Source organism: Spermophilus citellus (genome assembly GCF_964194105.1).
Source record: "Spermophilus citellus genome assembly, chromosome: 10".
NCBI lineage: Eukaryota > Metazoa > Chordata > Mammalia > Rodentia > Sciuridae > Spermophilus > Spermophilus citellus.
In genome coordinates, this window is record NC_138197.1 from 58,086,408 (window position 1) to 58,107,682 (window position 21,275).

The window sequence follows — 21,275 nt, forward strand, 5'->3', positions numbered from 1 at the left end:
GCAATACAAAGCTGACTAAAATGGATAAGTATGCATAAGCCTGGGGAACCAAGATGACATTGGAAGGGATGGGAGGTTCTTTTTGTACTTTTGTGTTCTAGTACCTGGGAAATCCTCTAAGACAGATAAATGTACCTAGTACTTTCAGTGTATCAAAGCGCTGAGCCATATGCCTCATGGTGTTAACTTATTTAATCTCTCAGTGAGCCTTGGTAACCAGGGTTTCCCCATGTTTTACCTGTCTGAAGGTACTGATGAGGCCCTGTTAACACACCCAAATTGCAGTGGCACTTAGCTCCTCCCTGTGTGAGAGTCATGCTACCCACCTCTCCTCAAGAGGCCTTGAGAGCAAGGTTCCTTCCATTCCCCTACTCTAATCCCCACAGGGCTGTGACCAGCACTGCCACGGCCACTGAGCTCTTTTGCTAAGTGGGGTCACTCTGGGTTGGCAACTGCCCTTGGACCCCTCAGTACCAGATCTAAATTGGGGTCAGTGACAGCTTGGGGTGCTGTTAGGAGGCAAGAGGGGTTCAGGATAAAGGGGGGCTTTATTCCAGTCTCTCTGCAGTACCTGGCCCGTAGTTGCACTGCTTGCATGATTAAAGCACAGTGCCCCTGCCCATCCCTGACCCCACCACTTATTGCCTCTCTAGTTTCTGTTCCTAATTCCTCTTTTCTCAGGATCTCAAAACTAATCCCCAGTTACTGTGAGGAGACAGGCTATGTCCCTTTATTCTCTTCCTCTTGTGCCTTCCCTCTCAGTTGTCCCACCGCACTCTTCACTGGTCCCTCTTCCTTCTTCCCAATCTCCATCTATCCTCCCTCCCTCCCTCCCTCTCCTTCCTTCCTTCCTTCCTTCCTTCCTTCCTTCCTTCCTTCCTTCCTTCCTTCCTTCCCATATTTCTTTCTTTTTCTCTTATTTCCTTTCTCCCTCCTCACCCCTCTTTCTTTCATTTGAACCCAGGAGCACTTTATCACTGAGCTACATCAGCAGTCTTTTTAAAAACTTTTTTAACTTTTGAGAAGGGGGTCTTGTTAAGTCGCCTAGACTGCCCTTGAACTTTTAATCCTCCTGCCTCAGCCTCCTGAGTAATTGGGATGCCCATTATGCCCAACTTTATACTTCTTTAGATCAAAGATGAAAAATCCTCATGGGTCATGGATCTTTTGGCTCCACAGATGGCCAGACTCTGACACCCATTTTGGAATCAACTAGGGAAGCTGGTTAAAACAGTCCCTGAGCCATGACTGAAGCCTGGGGCAGTGTCACCCTAGAGCTTCTGTTCTTCAATAACCAAACCACATCCCCAAACTCAGGGCTAGAACTTTCCTTGTTTCCAAATACATTCACTTTAGAAGAATTTGGTCATCAAAAACCATTCTGTATACCTAATAGGTAATGATTCTGAGGAGAAGAGCAGGAAGAAGCACAGAAAACTATTCTAAACTTTTACACCTAAAAACTTCATGTTATTTGAAAGCTAATCAGACGCAGGGGATCCAAAAGACATCATACCCAAAAAACAGCACTCAAAGGACAATGGAGTCTGTCAGCCCCATTTTCAAGAAGCAGGGACTTATTATTTCCAGATGTATGATTAATTTCTAAATGTTTTTAATTGTGCCTTTTGTGTTGTGCTGAACAATGCACATTAATCTACACATTTTAATTGGCCGGAACATCTGAGCTTGACTCATAACTCTTCCGAGTTTTCATGAAGAACATGGTGGGCTGTGCTGAGCCCTGGCCAAGGCTCTCCCATGCTCTCCCCGCAGCCTGAATCTGCAGCTCCAAATGCATTCAGAGTGAGGCGAGACCATCTGCAACACCCTTCTCTTCATTCCTTTGAAAATGTTTGTATTGCAACTGCCAGTCTTCCTCCCACTGTGCTTAATGTCCCTGACAAAATATTAAGGCACCAGAAACCCCACTGTTTAATAACAGTACAGATTGTAATACTTCATTGATGCTTTTAACTTTTAGAGCACTTTGCTCACAGGATCATATTTTATGCTGATAACAGCCCTAGAGCTTGTACAGGAGACAGCAAGGAATTGATGAGAGGCTTGCTTAGGATCCTGCATTTTGTTGGTGTCCTAACTCACAATCCTGGGCTCCTTCACTGGACTGTTAACTTTAACAGATTTGCTCAAGAGGCCTTGACTACAGTTATGTTTCTACCATTTTGGAAAGCCATTGACAAAAAATTGACAATGAATATTATTCATGCATTCATTTTTGCATTGATTAATTAAAAATATTTATGAACGCCTACTATTTAGGTCTGTGACTATATCTGGGGAAAAATAGTACAAAATTTCTGTTCCTATGGAGCTTATATTTTAGCAAGGAGCAAGTTCATACACGTGCCAAATTGGTAGATTATGTGTCTTCTTAAATAGTGACAAAAACTAGATGACAAAGTGGGACTGGACTTGGCAATGGATTGGACAAAGTGTCCAAGGTTGGCTTCACTGAGAAAATAGCATTTGTGTAAAGACTTGAAGGAGGTTAGGCTCACATAGCTCATTTGTAACTTATCAGTTTTAAATTATCTTCATGCTTTCGTCATTGGGACCTCATAGAGAATATAAGACTATTCACAGATGAGAAAAAGGAGCTTCAAGAATTTGCCAAGGGTCACATAGCTGATTAGAGTCCAACCTGGTGGCAGAACTTGAAAATCTCGGTCTGACAACTGTTGCTCCCACTGCCTCTATAAACCGAGACTGAACATCTTTAGGGGTTCATAAAAAACTGGGTTTCCTATTTTAACAATACAGTTTAAAAATTATTTTAATTAAGCATGTATAAATTAAAGGTCTTTTAAGAACCTTTATCACACCTGAGTCATATTCAATTACCCAAATTTAGTACAATTAATTGTTTTAATAACTTTTCATTTTGTACACTTAAATTCAATTACATAAATTATATTAAGTACCAGTTATGTGTGCAGGAAACTGTTCTGTTTTATGAACAGCAGAGAAGGATCAAAAGGCCTGAATAGTTAAATGAACCCACAAGGAATTCATCCAATTTTTTTTTTTGTTGTTGTTGTTGTTGTTTTGGGTGCTATTTTAACAAACTAAACCCTTTGGGTCCTGGTTCTTGGGGTCTTGGTTCTGGTGATGGCATGCAGGGCAGAGGTAAGTTTTATTTCATATCCTTTATTTAGATCTAAGTCCTCATGAAGTTGTTCCTCAATTCTTGTTCATAAAACCTCAGAAATGTGGGTGTGGTTAATTCCCTGTTAGTACTTTTCTTAAGGTAACTGGAAAACAACAGTTGAAAAAGGTGCTTCTCAATTCCTTTAAATCAGAGGACAAGTAACAATGCTTTTATAAATAAGAAGACCAACTTATATCATTTTTAAGAGGGAGAAGAACAAGAAATGCAGCTATAATTTTCCCCCATGGCACCAAATATTAAATGATGTTTTTAAAAATGTATTCTTTAATTTTTTAAAGGTAAGTTAATGACAAAGTCTTATTGGACTTGCACATTGCTCAGAATTTTGTGGTACCCAGTAGGCAGCAATTTGACAATGGTTTGCTGAATTGGAGGGTGGCACAGTATTAGCCCCGGCCTCATCCCCAGGCCTGTGGTTGGAACCACTAGGAAACACAGGAGGTGATATTTTACTCCCTTGTTGCAGTCAAGAGAGCTGCAAATTGTATTTTTACAGGCTCTTTTTGAAAAACAATCACTTCATTAGGCAATGGGCATGCTCATCAACATCCACTGTACCTCCGATGGTTCATGAAGCCTCCTGGCTTGCCTCTCTCTCTCCCTCTCCCTACAAAATAAGCAATTTTCTCTAACTGTGCCCACTGTTGTCCCTGTTTACTGAATTAAAGTTTCCAGGTTTGGTAATTGGTCTCCTGCAAATGTTGCAGCCACAAGTGGTTCTCATCTCTCAGCTGCTGCTGTTCCCATGGCAACAGACGTGTTTACATCCATAACATTATTCAACTTTTTTTTTCACCTCTGCAATTCAGTAAGAAGAAAAATTGATGCGTGAAAGGGGAAGATACTGCCATGAAAAGGGATAGAAAGGGACAAGGATTTTTAATTATAGGAATTAATAAATATTCAATAAAGGAGAGCATGTTTACTTTCAGAGGAAAGTAGTGAAGGCAGGGGCTGGTAGCTTTGTGGAAGTACTAGAAAATTTTAAAACTAGGAATAAACATAGATCTTATTTCAGGCTTGCAATGTGGAGTAAATCATTTTTATCATGAAGGTAAAAATTGCTCTGAATTCAACGCCAGGAAAAGATGCTATGTGAAGACTGTTTTTACAACCACCTATAAAGTTTTTCTCTCCCTGAGCTTAAGCTCTTTGATTCCTTATGTGAGCCTGTGAAAGTAAATGGTTCAGAACCCACACGCTTCATACACTGGAAGCAGGATGCAGGCTATTTCAGTGAAATATCATGGCCTCTGGTCCTAAGTGCTCTTCCAGCGTGTGCCCCTAACTTCCATCCAGGTGAGAAAACCTGCAGTTTGAGGAGCATCCTGGTTGTGTCTTGGGTCTGTTTTTCTGCTCCTTTAGAACTGGAAATAGAGGCCAAGATCTGTTTTTTTCCCATTATGTGTTTAGTTGCTGATAAGCAAGTTGCAGGTAAGGGAATGCCATAGAATTATTTTTCTTCATGTGGCTAGACAGGAGCTAAAATATTTAAACAATTAATAAACTATTAATCGGGCTGGGGATGTGGCTCAAGAGGTAGCACGCTCGCCTGGCATGCGTGCGGCCCGGGTTCGATCCTCAGCACCACATACCAACAAAGATGTTGTGTCCGCCGAGAACTAAAAAATAAATATTAAAAATTCTCTCTCTCTCTCTCTCTCTCTCTCTCTCTCTCTCTCTCTCTCTCTCTCTCTCTCTCCTCTCTCACTCTCTCTTTAAAAAAAATAAAAAATAAACTATTAACTTCTACTTAATTCACTTAAATTTTTTTAGATGTTGATGGACTTTTATTTTATTCATTTCTTTATATGTGGTGCTGAGATTTGAACCATTGCCTCACCCATGCTAGGCAAGTGCTCTACCACTGAGCCACAACCCCAGCTTAATTTACTTTTTAAGGAAGTGGCAACTGGAGAGGATTCTTTTTTTTTTTTTCTTTTTTTTTTTTTGAGTGGGGTGGGGAGACGGAGAAATAGATAAGGGATAGTGGGATAGCTTGCTAGGATATAAACTTATTAAGAAAAACAGGTGCAAGGAAGGAGCCAGGGAGAAAGACAAGCAGGGGCCTGTACAGAGAGACAGAGGACCAGAGTGAGTAGAGGTCTGGGGTCGTGAAGCCCAGCAGCAGGGCATGTGGGCAAAATCTAAAGAGGTTTTTAAAGAATGTGTGTTTGCTGCGTGATGTGATACTCCTTTTCATTCTTGTTGCTGCCCAGACTGCAATGAGGACGCCAAATATCTCCTGTTTCCACAGGCCTGGGGATGAGGCCCGGCTTAGTACGGTGCCACCCTGCAATTCCACAAACCATTGCTAAGTTGCTGCCTCCTGGCTACCACAAAATTCTGAGCAATGTGCAATTCCAGTAGGACTTTGCCATTCACAAAGCTTATATTAAAAAAAAAAAAACTTCATTAAATATTTGGTACCATGAGAAAAAGCTATAGCTACATCCCTCATTTTTTACTTTAAGTGGTCTGAGTGAAAACCTACATTAGTTTTCAGTATTTTTCTTGAAGTTGAACATGGTTTTAAAAATTATGACAGTATGGTGAGATCTACAATAAGATAAACTTCAAACTTTCTTTATTCATATTAAATGCAAAAATTTCTTGACCTCCCATGTTCATGAGGACTTGATGGAGTCAGTTCTCCTCATATGTGAGATCTGGCTATTCCAAAAATATTGATATGTCAGACCGGAATTTTACATAGTGCTCTTGCCTTCTTAATCTTGTTTTATTGCTTCTCTGACTACTAACTGCCTCATTTCTAAAACATCAACTATCACTGTCTCTGACCTCAGCCCAGATGTGCATTGTCTCTCTCCATTTCATCCATCCAGTGGTTCAAGTCCCCCTCCCTCCCTCCCTCCTCAGCTTTTCTTGTTTAAAAAAAACCCCAAACAGATGTGTATAAATTATTTGTGACTGCTGTCATCAAAAGGTGGAATTTATTTCTCAGCCTCTTGATCTGGCCTGCCTTTGCAATACTTTGACTAGTAGCAGGAAGGGAAAAAGGTATCAAAAGAGTTTTAAGGCCAGGTCTCAAGAGACCTTGTTCCTTCTACTCTGCTGCTGTTTTTTTTTTTTTTTCAACCTTGACATTCTCCACATTTTAGACCAGATAACTCTTCACTGTTGGGGCCTGTCCTGGACATTGCAGGATGTTTATCAGGGTCCTACAACTGGAGGCCACTAGCAAGTGTCCTCTACCCTGCCAATTGTGTCAAACAAAAATATCCCAAGAAATGGGGCATAGTTACCCAGGTAAGAAACACTGCTCTAGTGGAAAACTTCTACCATGAGAACAAGGCTGGGCTGCATTAACAGAAGAGGAGACCCTGTGGGCAGAGATGAGCAGTCCCAGCTGAGGCCTCCCAGTCTGGCCATCCTAGATGATCAGTCTTCAGTGTTAGTGGAGACACCTGCACATCCTTCAGATCAGCAGAACTAGCTGTGTACAATCTGAGGTTGGATTACATTTCATTTGTTTCATATACTCATGCAATTATTTCAGCACCATTTACTTTTTCCTAGGTGACTGATTGTACATACATATCAATGTGGTCTGTTTCTGGGTTCTCCATATTATTCTCTTGGACCACTTGTCTGTTTATTGTAAGCCTTGCTACATGGTGGTTTATGTGTTCTCCCTGCCACTACACCTTCTCCCTTTCTTTTCAATAGTGTCTTCACCATTCTTGATTCTTTACGTTTCCCATACAATTTAGGATCAACTTGTTACATTATACCAAAAACTTTTTGGAATTTTGATTGGTATTGCACAGAAACTCCAAATCAGTCTTAGAACTGATAGCCTCATAAGATGAAATACTATGATGTAGGAACATGCTTTTCTCCCACTTGGTTTGGTCTTTAATTTCTCTCCATTATATTTTATATTTTGTATGGCATTCTTCATGTGTTTATTAGATTTATTCTTAGGTGAAATTTTGATGCTGTTGTAAATGGCATCATTAAAAAGTTTATATTTTCAGCATTTTGCTGCTGGCATGTATGAAGGCAACTGATTTTGGTATTGTACTCTGCTAAATTCACTTATGAATCTTAACATTTTAACTTTAGGTTCTTTTGAATTGTTTTACATATATAATTATAGCATGTGTAAACAATCCTTAGAATTTACATTTTTTTTCATGGCCTAACTAATTTGGAACTTGGTACAATTTTTAAATTTTTTTTTTTAATTTGTTCTAACTAATTATACTGTAAATGGAGTATAACTTCTTATGGTTCTGGTTGTACATGATGTAGAGTTATACTGGTTGTGTAATCATATATGCACATAGGGTAATAATGTCTGCTTCATTTCTACCCTCATACCCTTTCCCCTCCCTTCATTCCTTTCTGTTTAATCCAAAGTACTTCTATTCTTCCCTAAAACCCTCCCGCCACCTCCCACGTTTATTGTGAATTATCAGAGAAAAGCATTCAGCCTTTGGTTCTTTGGGATTGGCTTATTTCGCTTAGCATGGTATTCTATAGATTTTTTTTGAGTCAGTGTTCTCTAAATATGACTGCACATCAGATTCACTTGGAAAGTTGATGTAAAATAACAATGCTAAGCCCCATCCCAGACCATATCCATCAAGTTCTCTGGGGATAGGGCTTCAACATTGCTATTTTTGCTTTAAATCATTTCAGATTATTCTAATGCACAGCCAACGTGGAGTGCTATTTTAACTCCCAAGCTATTTTCTGATAGCATCTTAGGCTTTTGAGGAGCTGCACTAACTCTTCCAGGCCTTCATGATTGCAGTTAGGATGTCACAGCAGGATTGATGATTGGTCAGTATCAACAAATGTGACTGTTGATTTATATTTAAGATTTCAAAAATAAGTGAAGCACTCGGGAAGGAGAGGGGAAGGGAAATGGGGATGGGAAGGATGATAGAATAAAACAGACATTATTACCTTATGTACATAAATGACAGATGTGATTCTACAACATGTACAATCAGAAAAATGAAAAATTATACCCCAACTATGTATATATATCAAAGTGCATAAATGTGTTCTACTGTCATGTATAGCTAATTAAAACAAATTAAAAAATAAAAAAAATTAAAAAGTGATCAACCTGTGAATAGAGGAAACTACTGGAAAGGGGGCAGTATGACTGAGACAAGTACAGTGATCAAGTTGGATTATGCAGCTCTAGTAACAATAATAATTACTGTAAAACATTTGTTTCAAAAATAATTTTCTTCTTAAAACTTTACCCATATCATTTTTGTCCCCCAGATAATTGTCTATAATCAGATCAAAGTGTTCAGTTTCTACCTCTAAGCAACAGTCATAATCTGTATTTCATTTCACTTAGTAACAGGGAAAGAGGAAAATATGTTTTGTAAATTATCATTCTCTATATCAAGCTTTCTCAACTTTCATATGGGTTGAAGTATTAAAAAATTCATAATCACCAGTAGCCTCTGTTTGTTTCTTCTTCTACTTCAGGAAAATTTTATGAAAAGTAATTAAGCCAAAACTATCAGAAGCTCCTCACAAGAATTCTTTTCAGCAGGGACTTCTGATAGAACCAGTCTGAAAATTAGACTCACTTTAATCAGGGTAATCTAAAATCAATTACACCCAACAGCATTGAACAAATGTCTGAAACTTTGTTGGCTTGTGAACTGAGAATTCTTGCACCATAGGTGCTACTCTAAATAAGTTGACATCAAAGTCCCTTCTTGGTAAGTATTTCCAGGACTGCTGGGTAATGTGTCCTGGATAAACGGTCATAATGATGCACCTCCAAGTGTACAACTTGACGTGGGAAGAAAGACCTCAAGCTTTCAAAGATTTTGCTTTTCTTTTCTATATGATTTCTATAATATGCACAGTCATCCTTTAGGTATCCAAAGGGATTGGTTCCAGGATCCCTTTTTCTTTCTGTGGTGGTGCTGGGGACTGAACCTGGGCCTTGTGAATGCAAGCAAGCACTCTACCAACTGAGCTATGTCCCCAGCCCCTCAGGATCCCTCTTGATAACCAAAATCTTCAGATGCTTGAATCTTTTATATAAAATTGCATAGTATTTGCATATAACCTATGTAATTATCTCATACACTTTAAATCATCTCTGGATTACTCATAATACCTAATGCAATGTAAATGCTAGGTAAATAGTTGTTATACTGTATTGTTTAGGCAATGAGCAAGCAAAAAAAAAAAGGCATACATGTTCAGCATAGACATAGCTTCTTTTTTAAAGTATTTTTGATTTATGGTTGGTTGAATCCATGGAGGAACTAGCAGATATGGAGGGCCATCTTTATCTTCAATATCAGTAATTCTATAATTGAAATGAAGCTTTTATTTCAAAGTCTGCTGTTTAAGCATATTTAATGTCAATCTTGGATGGGCCCTTCAAATGTATTCTAACTGTAGATGGGGTGGCTTGGCCTGCCTCTACCAGTTTGTATATCCCAACTGACCATATTTCCAATGCTCTCGTGTACATTTTGAAGTGGTGAGGGAAGAGTTTTCATATAGCTAGCATTTACACATCTTCCTAAAAACATCTTCATATCTTGCTCGCTCAGCCCAAAGTTTCCTGCTGAAGGCAATTGTTCCAACTCTTCCCCTTTGCCTCCTTTTCCATAGCACTCTCACCATTTTGCTGTCTTTTCCTCTTCCTTTTCTTGTTCTCTGCAGTTGTAATGAACCACACTCCTGATAATTGTCCTTTTCTATCCCAAAGCTTCCTGGCAATCATGGTTTATCACTTGTTTTCCTTATATGAATCAGGCCCCCCCAAACCCCTGGGAATTCTCCTGTACACAATTCTCTACCTCATTACATTTTCCCCTAGCAAAAATCCCTGTAGCACTCCACAGAGAGGATATAGATATATATAGCTTCCTGGGGTCTCTTTGCATTCCCAAACCAATACCCTCTCCCCCTTTTTTTTAGTTCTCTGAGGTGAGATATTCCACAGTTTCATCTGGAAGGTATTACCAAGCTCTCTCTGGTTGTTCTAAGTGATTTTCCTGGCATATCTGGGAGCCAACACATTTATATGAAATTTAACTTTCTCTTCCTTTAGGGGTTCTACTCCTATAATTAGGGTTAAAATCTTCAAGATGTAGGTTGTCACTCAAGGTCTTTCTGCCACAGCTGGAGCCAGCACATGGCTATCATTATCCCTACTGGGGACTATCGAATGGCTGTTGATAGATAGCTGGGTACTAAAAGCTGTGGGCAGTGTGCCATACTGGAAGCCGATTAGTGAGTCCTGTTTCCAAGTAGAGCCCTATGTTGACTCAGGGAATAGGAAGATAACAATCACCTTAGCTGGGATGGATGCACTGATCTGTCCCTCCGAAGATATCTTTCCTCTCACAAGTCCAATTTTAATATGTTGCAGCATACTAGTGGCACTCAATCAACACTCCTTTACTCAATACCACTGTTTTTTTTTAAATTCTATTTTTTTTGGTGCTAGGATTAAACCCTGGGCTGCATGCATACTAGGTACATCCCCAGCCCATCACTGTCATTTTCATTCCTTATCAGTCTAATCAACAGTGAGCATTTAGGAAGACCTCCAAGGCTCATAACTTTAGTCTCTTAATTCACTTTAAAAAATTTGGTGCAAAGGTGCCTGATTTTCCAAATTTTTCACTATTCTTGGTGGCAGGCTCTTATTTGAACACATAGTGGGAGGAACATTTCTTTCTTCTTGCTCCCAATTATGAGTTCAACCTACAAATCCAAACTGCTCTTCTTCCCATAATTTAATTTCCCCAAGGAAGTGGGATCATCAACTACCAATGTGGAGATTCTGATCACTTTGTGTCCATTAATAATCCTATTACTAGAACCTACAAACCAGAAGGCTCCACATGCAAACAAAATGGTTTGTTTGGACTGTATGTTGTTTTAAAATAGAACAGTTTTATAGTCATTTTCCAGACTGTTGGTGTCTCTTAAAGAAATAGTACTGCCTGACACTACAACAGTCCTCCCAGGGAGTGACAGTTGGTCAACACAGAGCAGTAGTTTCCTTCTTTAGATGGGTCCTCACTTTCCCCAACCAGCTGTCCTTACCACTCCAAGTTTTGGACATTGGACATCTGACCTGCTTCAGTCTTATATGTTTCTTGATTGGAGGTTAGTGAGTTCTCTCCTCATGGCATACCAATGTAGCCTGAAGTGTTTTTATCTCCTGAGGGTTCCATTTTCTTTTGTATGCTTTAGATATCACTCAATGTCATTTTCTTCCATTTCTGACTTTTTGTTTTGTTTTGTTTTGGTACTGGGGATTGAACTCAGGGCACTTGACCACTGAGCCCCATCCCCAGTCCTATTTTGTATTTTATTTAGAGACAGGGTCTCACTGAGTTGCTTATCACTTCACTTTTGCTAAGGCTGGTTTTGAACTTGTGATCCTCCTGCCTCAGCCTCCTGAGCCACTAGGGATTACAGGTGTGCACCACTGTGCCCAGCCATTTCTGACATTTTTTTGTAGAAGAGAGTCTATATTGGTTGGTTCAGATCTGCTTAGTTATAAGTTTCCCAGTCAAAACAAGATGGAGGATATTTGGTGGCTCAAAATAGAGATTTAAAATAATAATAAGTATATCTGCCATCAGTACTATCTCCCTCCCTCCTTGCTACATTTTTTGTCATGCAGTATTAATCAGAGGCTCACTGAATGCTTTATTTGTGTCATGCTTGTTCTGGCATAAGGTGATGAACAGACCAAGACAGACTTACAATCACAAATTTATGGTGAGGTGAGGGTGAGGCAAGAGAAAGACAATTAAGTAAGCATATTAAGAAATACTAGTAGCAAGGGATACTAGTAGCACAGGGTTTGTGGGTTATTCTAAGACTTTAGAATGCAGCTTAGCAATCAGGAGAAGGTATTAAGCTTTCAGCAGTTGTAAGTGTGTGTGTTTGACAGTGTTTATATGTATGTACGCCTGACATGATAAGATCTGCATTAAAAATTCATTTTTATTTTCGTTCTTTTTAGTTATACACGACAATAGAATCTATTTTGATATATTTACACAAACGTGGAATCAAAACTAGGACTGGAAACACGATTTGACCCAGTTTTACCACTCCTCAGTATATATCCAAAGGAGTTAAAAAATCATTCTTGACAGCACATAGGAAATGGTTTCTAAAGGATCCAGGTGGTTGAAAGCAGATGGGTCATGAAATTAGTCTGCCACGTTGAGAAAGAATAGCAGTTTGGCTGAGGGTGGAAGCAGTGACAATGAGAGAGGGGGGAAGGTGAAATGGAGATTTAGCAGGAAAGTCAACGGCCTTTACAACGTGGGATGTAAGACGCAGGGAGGGACCCAGGATGGTTCCAAGGCTTCTAAGAGGAATAGGGTGGCTCCCAGTGCACTAGGGAGTCCTGCTCAGGTGTGAGGGGAAGATCGTCATGTCAGTTTCAGAGATGTTAAGTTTTAGGTACATTTCTGTTTTCCCTGTGCAGCGGGAGTGTAGGTGATGAGCTAGACCAGTTCATTTCATTTCAGTTGCAAAACGAAAACACGGAGCCTCTTGTTCAAGTATTATTAATAATTTCAGTATGGCTACAGCAGAGTATCAAACCAAAGGATGGCCCTGGGTGACCGCACAGATTGCACACTCTTGAAGGTGTTATGACTCTGAATATGAATTTGAAGCTCAGAAGAGATGTCTGGGCTGGAAGTACACGGCTGGGAGCCATCATGACTTCGACAGTTACTGAAGAAAATGTATAAAGAAATTTTAATGAGTGAGAAGAAAAGAAAGCCCAAAGAACTCTATAATCTTATAGCTGAAAAAGAGCCTCCTATGACTCTAACTTAAGAAATTGGAAGTCCATTTATGCTGAGTTAAAAACCAGTTGCAAGGAACTTACTTAAAGAAAAAGTTAAAAACTTCCTCAATCTAGTGAACTCACATAATGGGGTGCAAACCCAATTTTCTGCCCAATACATGCAGTTTAAAGTGTGCAATCTGCCCACAACATTAATTTTATGTCAGTGTAGACACCACAATATGGCTCCATTTCAAATAAACAATGGCTTAAATATTGACTGTGCTTGCTCTTATTATCCAGGTCCTTCTGTAGGCTTGAAGCCCCTTGGTAGCTGGAGAAAGGGATGTGACTAATGAGTTCTCTTTTTTTCTGCTTTTACTAGTGAACCATTGATTACTGTTTCTGAACCCTAGGAGCTACCCTAAGGAAGGAAGACGAGGTAAGATGATAAGATAGCTCCTATAGAATGGTCTGTGTTGCAATTCATTTTGATGCCTATTATCTATTATCTTAGAATATTGACTGAGACTTCCATTTAATCTTCCAGTAGTGAAGAACATAACCCCCATGTCTATAGGGGTTCTGTGAGGGCTATGTCTGGGAGTTTCTGATTAGGAACTGCTTGTTGGAACTTTAGTTACTGAATTGCTCGGTACTTAACTCATTCAAATAAGAGATACTACAGGATCCCGGAGATCCAATCCGTGTCAGCCTTGGGAAAAGCTCTATGGAGTATGGGTGAATGTTATCAGGTGAAAAGGCAGGGAGCAGGGGTCAGGAGGTTGGTGCTGAGTGTGTTGGAAAGAACACTCAGCACATTCAAAGGTATGGGTCAGGGAACATAAGCTTTAGGGGACCCTCAGGCATTCAGTACAGCTGCTCAGGGAAGTTCAAGAGAGAATGTGGTGGAAAAAGAGACTGGAGAGTGAAGCAGGATCTAATGGGTAGCAGAGCCCGGTGAATGTGTTAAGGAGCAATGGGGAGTCATTGAAAGTCCAGGGCAGAGATGTGTTATGAATAAAACCGAGTTATTTTCCATGACCCATTATGGAAAATAGATGGGAGGAACTAGGGAGAAAAGTGAGAAGTGTCTTTCAGTTATTTCTTTTGCATCAGTCTGCCTCCATAGTTACATTTATTACAATGGTCAATTTTCCAACGGGGTAATACTGTTTTTTTCTTTTTTAAAACTTCCAATGTCCTGTGTTACGTAAATTTCCCTCACCGCCTCCTTCTCCTTCTCCAGAGAACAAAACAAGCATAAAGATTTCCCCAAGGGTCCTTATAATGGAGATGGAACAAGATCCAAAATACAGAGGTTCTTTAATCCCTTTCTTGACATCCAAAGCCCCTAAGGACAGAAAGTGCCACTGATGAGCTCTTGTTTGCACAATGTGATCTCTTTTTCCATTAGGAGCAGCCAGGTAAGAGGCAGCCAACCAATTCTTTGGTACCTTTTTCTAAGGATGAAGGAGAATGGGCCTTGGACTTCAAAGAACTTACCAATAAACAAAAGCAGTAATCCTGGTTTTCTCATTTTGAAAACATGCTTTTAGCTAAACTGTCTCTTTCATTTCTTTAACTCAGTTTTACTTGACTAATTGACAAGTTGTTTACGTAATAAACTTTCCTCATCCATAGAGCCCAAATGAGTTTCACTAATTGATGATATATATATTTGGTGTCGTTTTCTAATATTACATCAGTTACATACTCTTGAATTTCCTTCCAGTCATCTCTTGGCTAATTTCCTATCTTCATATTAACCTTGATATTTCTTATTCCCCTTTTTATACGGCTTAGAATGTTATAATATAATATCTGAATTTCCAGCATTGCTGCTTTTGCAACTTGGGGCCATTATTAAGTAAATAAGAGTTACTTGAACACAGCACTGAATGAAACTATGTCACTTGATCTGATGGCTGAGATAGCTACCAACTGACTGACAGCTGGATGAAATATACTTCATGGACAAGATGGACAAAGGGATGATTCACATCCCAGGTAGGGTAGAGGGGGACAGTGCAAGATTTCACCAAGTTATTTAGGATGGCAAGCAATTTATAATTTGCAGATTACTTATTTCTGGAATTTTCCATTTAATATTCTCAGACTGTGGTTGCAGACTGTAGATAAGGGAGAATACAGTCTTTGGGTAGACAGGGCATAAAGAAACCTTTAAAAATAGTCAGATAAATTGCTTGGGATTAAAAATTTATGTATCCTCATCGTACAACTCTGAATTCAAAAGGAACAAAACCACCAACATTGTATCAACATCATGAGGACCCTGACATTAATAAAAAGCATGTCATATTTTGAGAGCCTTGAAATTTATTTCTGTAGGACCATTGCTCTCTTAATCCATGGAAAATCTTAACTGGATAAGTTATTTTCTAATTGTCTACTTCTTTCAGAGAAAAATTGAATGACACTTACTTGCCACAATAAATAATAAATATTAACAGGACAAACTTAAATCCACTCATCAAATTCTAATTAATAATGCTTCATAAAAGGGTTAGTCTTATGTTAAAAAAACTAATTATCACAAGAGGGTGCAATTTATTACTAAATTGGATTTCATACTTTCACACTCATGAAATGTTTAAAAATTATACATTAATTTATTTTTGTGGTGCTGGGGATAGAACCAGGGACTTTTTCATGTTAGACAAGAGCCATACCACTGAGTTACATCTCCAGCCCTGTGAATTAAATTTTAAATGCAGTAAAGTAACTAGAATATCACTTTAAAATAGAAATAAACATTTTGAAATGACAATACTTGCTTTTTCTTTGATTTGGTGCATTCAGATGCCTTTTCTCCATGGAAGATTTATATTTTCAGCTATCTCCTGTGGACAGTTCTAGAGTTTCCTTGGGATTCATGCTGAGTAAATTGGAAAACCAGTGGGAAGATACTGAGCAGAATTTTAAAAAGAAAGAAAATCAGTCTGGAATAGGGGATAGGATATTGGAGAACAGCTTTGCTGGCAGTTAGCAGTGGTGTGATCTTGGCCAAGTTTCAGATTCTTGTGATTCGCCTTAAAAACAAGAGGTTGTAGTTGAAGGAGCCCTTCCACACCCAACACACCACATACTCCATGTTTAGCTGGCTCCATTTTTCTAGCTCCAGAATTCCAATTCCTTAGTAATGTGAGAATGTTTATAGAAACAAATTGAATTATTTTGGTGTTACTTATTTTGAAAAAAAAATTGAGTAAACATGATATTTCACACCAGGAAAAGGAGAAGAGTAAAAAGGCCAGGTACTGAGCCCAGTTAGCAGTTCTGAAGAACCTACACCAGAATGGGTAGGGAGAGAACTAAAAGATGAAAGTGTGCTTTAAGGAGAGGGCATCAAGAAGGGAGCAGCAGGCAATGATAAGAAGGATTGAAGGCTATGGGAGGGTCCTCAGGTGACTAGAGAGCAGTCAAAATTCTGTGCTAATTAAGACTGGGAGGATGTGTAGATCATCCATTTAGATGTGAAATTGTAAAAAGCTGAGACTAAAAAGAAGGTGGTGATTTTAAGGGAAAAATAGAGTAAATACTTTTTTTTCAATAATTTGACAATTGGAACTGGTTCAATAGTTAAAGGAATTAGAAAGGAATGAACAAGAGTTGGAACAAGGGTTCTCAGAAAGAAATAGAAGATAGACTCCAGCACATAGGCTGAGGGGATATACTAAACATGTAAATGTCAACTACTTGCAGCAGAAAATAATTAGGATAGCCATGTGATTTCTTCTGGAGAATAAATGTAAGCAGAGAGATTTGTGTCACTTATGGGACAAGGACAAGGTGGTTCACAAAATGGTAATTCTGCTCCACTCTCTCTCCTGTCTACATGTTCGGGAAGAAAAGGACTGTGGGATAATGGACCACTTAATGGAAGGGCCAGCCCATCAGAAGATGGAAGGAAGGACTACTCAATAGTGAAGGAGAGGCATTAGACCTCTCAGGAGTACCACTAGACCACGCAGGACTTTGCAAAAATGAGAACAGAATTTTTATCGTAAGCCCCTGAGATTTGGTGGTTGGCTTTTATGGCAGCTAAAGAGCTAATCAAAACAGAAACTGGTACCGAAGAGGGAACTTCATAAATATGCAGCATTGATGGTGTGTTCAGGTTTTGCTTGTTCCAGGCTTGTGCCATGCTGAATCTTTTTAAATCTCAGCTTTCTAATTGGGGTGTGGTGATATTTCATTGTGTTTTCAATCTGCATTTCTCAACTGATAAATGATGAACTTGATCATCTCTTTATGTGCTCATTGGCAATATTTATCTTCTTTGGAGAAGTGTTTGTTCAAATTTTTTGCTTTTTGTAAAAATTTTGGGCTTTGTTTTTTTGTTATTGTGCTTTGAGAGTTATTTATGTATTTGTGACACAAGATTTTTATGAGATATATGACTTGCAAACATTCCCTTCCAATCTGTGGCTTGTATTTCCAGTTCTTTTAACAGTATGTTTGGAAGAGCAGAAGTTTTTAATTTTGATGAAGTCCAACTTTTATATTTATTTAATGAGGATTAATAGATATTTACAGTGTACAATTTGTGTGTATGTCAAATATTATCAAATGGCATACTTTAAATATGTGCAGTTTATTGTTTACAAATTATACTTCATTAAAGCTGTTTTAAAAAAAGGAAGGGGAATAGAGAAAGCCCAGTAATTCAAGGCCTTCAAGGATTGACTGCTAATTGCTTCTAGATCCCACCAGTAAGAGAAATAAAGGCTTGTAAATTTTCAGATGAATGATATGACTCATTCCAAAGGAATACTAAGGATGTGGTCTTCTTATCCATTGTGCTATAAAGTCTCATATAATTAATAAAAAAGATAGTGGGATTCAGGAAATAGAAATGAACAAGATAAATTAGCTAGGTGTGGTGGCCACAACTGTATTCCCAGCAACTCTGGAGGCTGAGGCAGGAGGATCACAAGTTTGAGGCCAGCCTGGGCTACTTAGCAAGACCCTGTCTCAAAAATAAAAGAATAAAAAAAGCTGGGGATGTAGCTCAGTGGTAGAGTGCCCCTGGGTTCAATCCTCAGTCCAAAAAAAAAAATTAGTCTGAGAATTGGATCTAAGATAAATTATGAGTGTGGCTATTAGCACACAGAACTAATTGCAGTAATAGGTGAGAAACCTACTAGGTTTTCAGAGGCATTATATTGCTGAAGAAGCCAAGATCTGGGGTAAAAAGGCTTTTACTGTTTAAGACTTAATTGTTGTATCCTAGCCTTCTATAAACAAACAATAAATTTGACAACTTTAAAAGCATAGTCTTCAACATTCATTTTAAGAGTGGCCAAGAAGAATGAGGGGTAGGGCCCTGCAGTCACAGAACAACAGACAAGGCAGATTCTTGCAGAAGACAACATCTGCTGAGTCTGATAGTTTCCTTCCTGCCGGGGCAGGAAGAATTCACTGTGTGTTTTCAGAATTCAGAGTTGCTGTGAGTGAGTGACTGCTACCTGTCTCTATCCTTCCCATTTTGGAAACATTTCCAGTGCCAGTATTTGCCCCTGCACTGCTGTTGTAGACTGAGCATGTGTCTGGAGGGATGCCGCCTGAATTTCAGTTCACAGGAAATACCAGGAAGCACTGTATCCTTGTCTAACAGAAGTAGTTGGAGACTAGATTCTTGTAACCAGTCTCTCAGATGTGAGTGATGATTTTCCCAATAGAGCAGAGGAGAGAGGGTGAGCAACATTTCCATAGTCCATGCATCTGGTGAGTGGACACTGGATGGTGGGTTTAACTGGTTGGGTCTTTGGGTGATCTACCTGAGGAGGGGTGTTTTCTCTAACTGGGAAGGAGAGATCAAATGGATATTTAGTAAATAAGGGACAAGCTGTGATAGGGACTCTTAATGATCCCATGGTGATGTCCGTGTGTTGTACCTTCATTTTCCATGCTCCCTTGCAGTCAGGTTGGACGTCTGACAAGTCAAGACAATGGAGCATGACCAGAAGGGACAAGTGCACTTCTGAGCTAAGCAGGTTAAGCATCCAGTGTGCCTTTCTCAGGTGTACACACACACTCTCTCTCGTTTGAGTGCCTACAAGAGAAGGAGTACAGATGGCTTGATCATATAATGGAGGGATCCTGGGTCCATAAATTTTGGCTAGAGAAATATATTGCCTAGCCTTCTCTGGACTTTTTGTATCAGTGAAAAATAAACCAGTGCTATGGTAGACCACTGAGATTTGGGACTGATATCACAGTGACTAGAATTAATTACTGTGATCAATATCAATACCACAGAACTCGGATAACTGTGCCTGCCACATTCCCACATTCCACCATATTCTCTATACCTAATCACTTGGAGATAAAGGCTGTGAAACCATCAAGTCTTCATATTTTCAAAGGATTTATCACTTGTTTGTTTTTATTTTAAAAGCAAAAATAGGACATGTGGCCCTTATTTAAACTACATTTATTTTTTACACATGAAAAATTTGGATGTTATTATCTGGAAAGTAAGACATGGTAAGTCAGAAAATTTTTTTATGACTTTAGATATATAGTTTTTTAAAATCAGATTTTAAACAAAGGCCAAATTATTCAAGGATGAAATATATAGCATTTAAAAACACAGGGTCTGAAGTTAGAGTCTATTTACTAGCTATGTGAAGTTTGGACAAGTTACATAACCACCCTGTGATCTGTAAAGTTGTGAAAATAAATTTTTATACTTCAAAGATAGTTATAAGAATAAAATGAGCTAATGTTATGGAATCAAGAATATAGCTGACCTTTGTCTCTTGTAGAGAGAATCTAAACCCTTGGAATTTTGTAAGTGAGAGAAGCGTTACAATTATTCATAGTCAGCCTGGGGCTACACCTGAGTTTACCTAATGAGGTGATGTACGGTGGTCCATGGGTAGTCAGGATGGGGCTTGGTCTTGCCAAAAGACCAATGATGTGATTAGATGGGTGCGGCTTTACGTCAGGTGATATTGACTTGCCCTCCTGACCTGTGGGGAGAAGAATGGAGATGAGGCTCATTCATGTGGTTAATGATCCAATCATGTAATGAAACCCCAATAAAACACTCTGGATACCTGAAACTCAGACGATCCACATTCATACACTGATGTGCCAAGTGGGTGAAACTTTGTTCAGGATCCTCCTAGACCTTGCTCTGTATGTGTCTCCTCATTTAGCTGGTTCTGATTTTTATCATTTATGATGAATGTATAATTATAAGTAGAGACTTCCTCAGTTCCTTGAGTTGTTTTAGAGAATTTTCAAAACTAGGGGTGGGGAGGAGCGTATCTAGTTGGTCAGAGTGCAGGTGGACTGGGAACCCCTGAGCTTGCAGCTGGTGTCTTGTGGGGGACTGTGTCCTTAAACTATGAAGTCTGACCTACCTCTGAGTAGTTAGTGTCAGAATTGCATGGTAGATAATATATGTAAGTCTTTCAGAATTGTATTTGGCCCAGAGTAACCACAGGGAAATCAGTTAAAATTATTAAGCTACAAAATATTATTCATGTGGGAACAATGACCATTTAAAGGACCAATCTTAGATGAACATAGAATTACTATGTTTTAATGCTGGAAGGAACTAGTAAATCATACAGCCTGAGGGTGACTTTTCACTTGTCTTAGTTCAAAAATATTGTTAGTGCCAGTGTAGAGGCTAAAACACCAGTCTTTTAAGACAAGACCATTATATAAAAAGTGCTTTCATCCATGCTATGTGCCCATAGAAATATACCACAGGGAATTTTACCTTCATATTAAGTAGAATCAACCTGAAATAAATGAGTGAAAGGAAAATCAGTAGAATAGAGGAAGAAGAATTAGGGTGGGAGAACGGGAGGAATAAGGCGGAAGAACGGAAACTGAAATCAAATTCCATGCGTGTATGAATTTGTTGGGATGAACCCAACTACTATGTGTAACTATAATGCTCTAATAAAAAATAATAAAATGCACATGCCTGTAATCCCAGAGCCTCAGGAAGCTGAGGTAGTAGCATCGTGAGTTCAAAGCCAGCATCAGCAAAAATAAGGCTCTAAGCAACTAAGGGAGACCCTGTCTCTAAATAAAATACAAAATAGGCTAGGGATGTGGTTCAATGGTCAAGTGCCTCTGAGTTCAATTCCCAGTACCCCCCTCAAATAAATAAATAAATAAACAAAATGGGACTAATTCAAAATAACTTACATCTCAAGCATTTTTGGGAATCTTTCTAGCATATATCTAGTTTGTCACACAGCTCTTTTCCTGTGTTCTCAATATAGGATCTTAATAGAC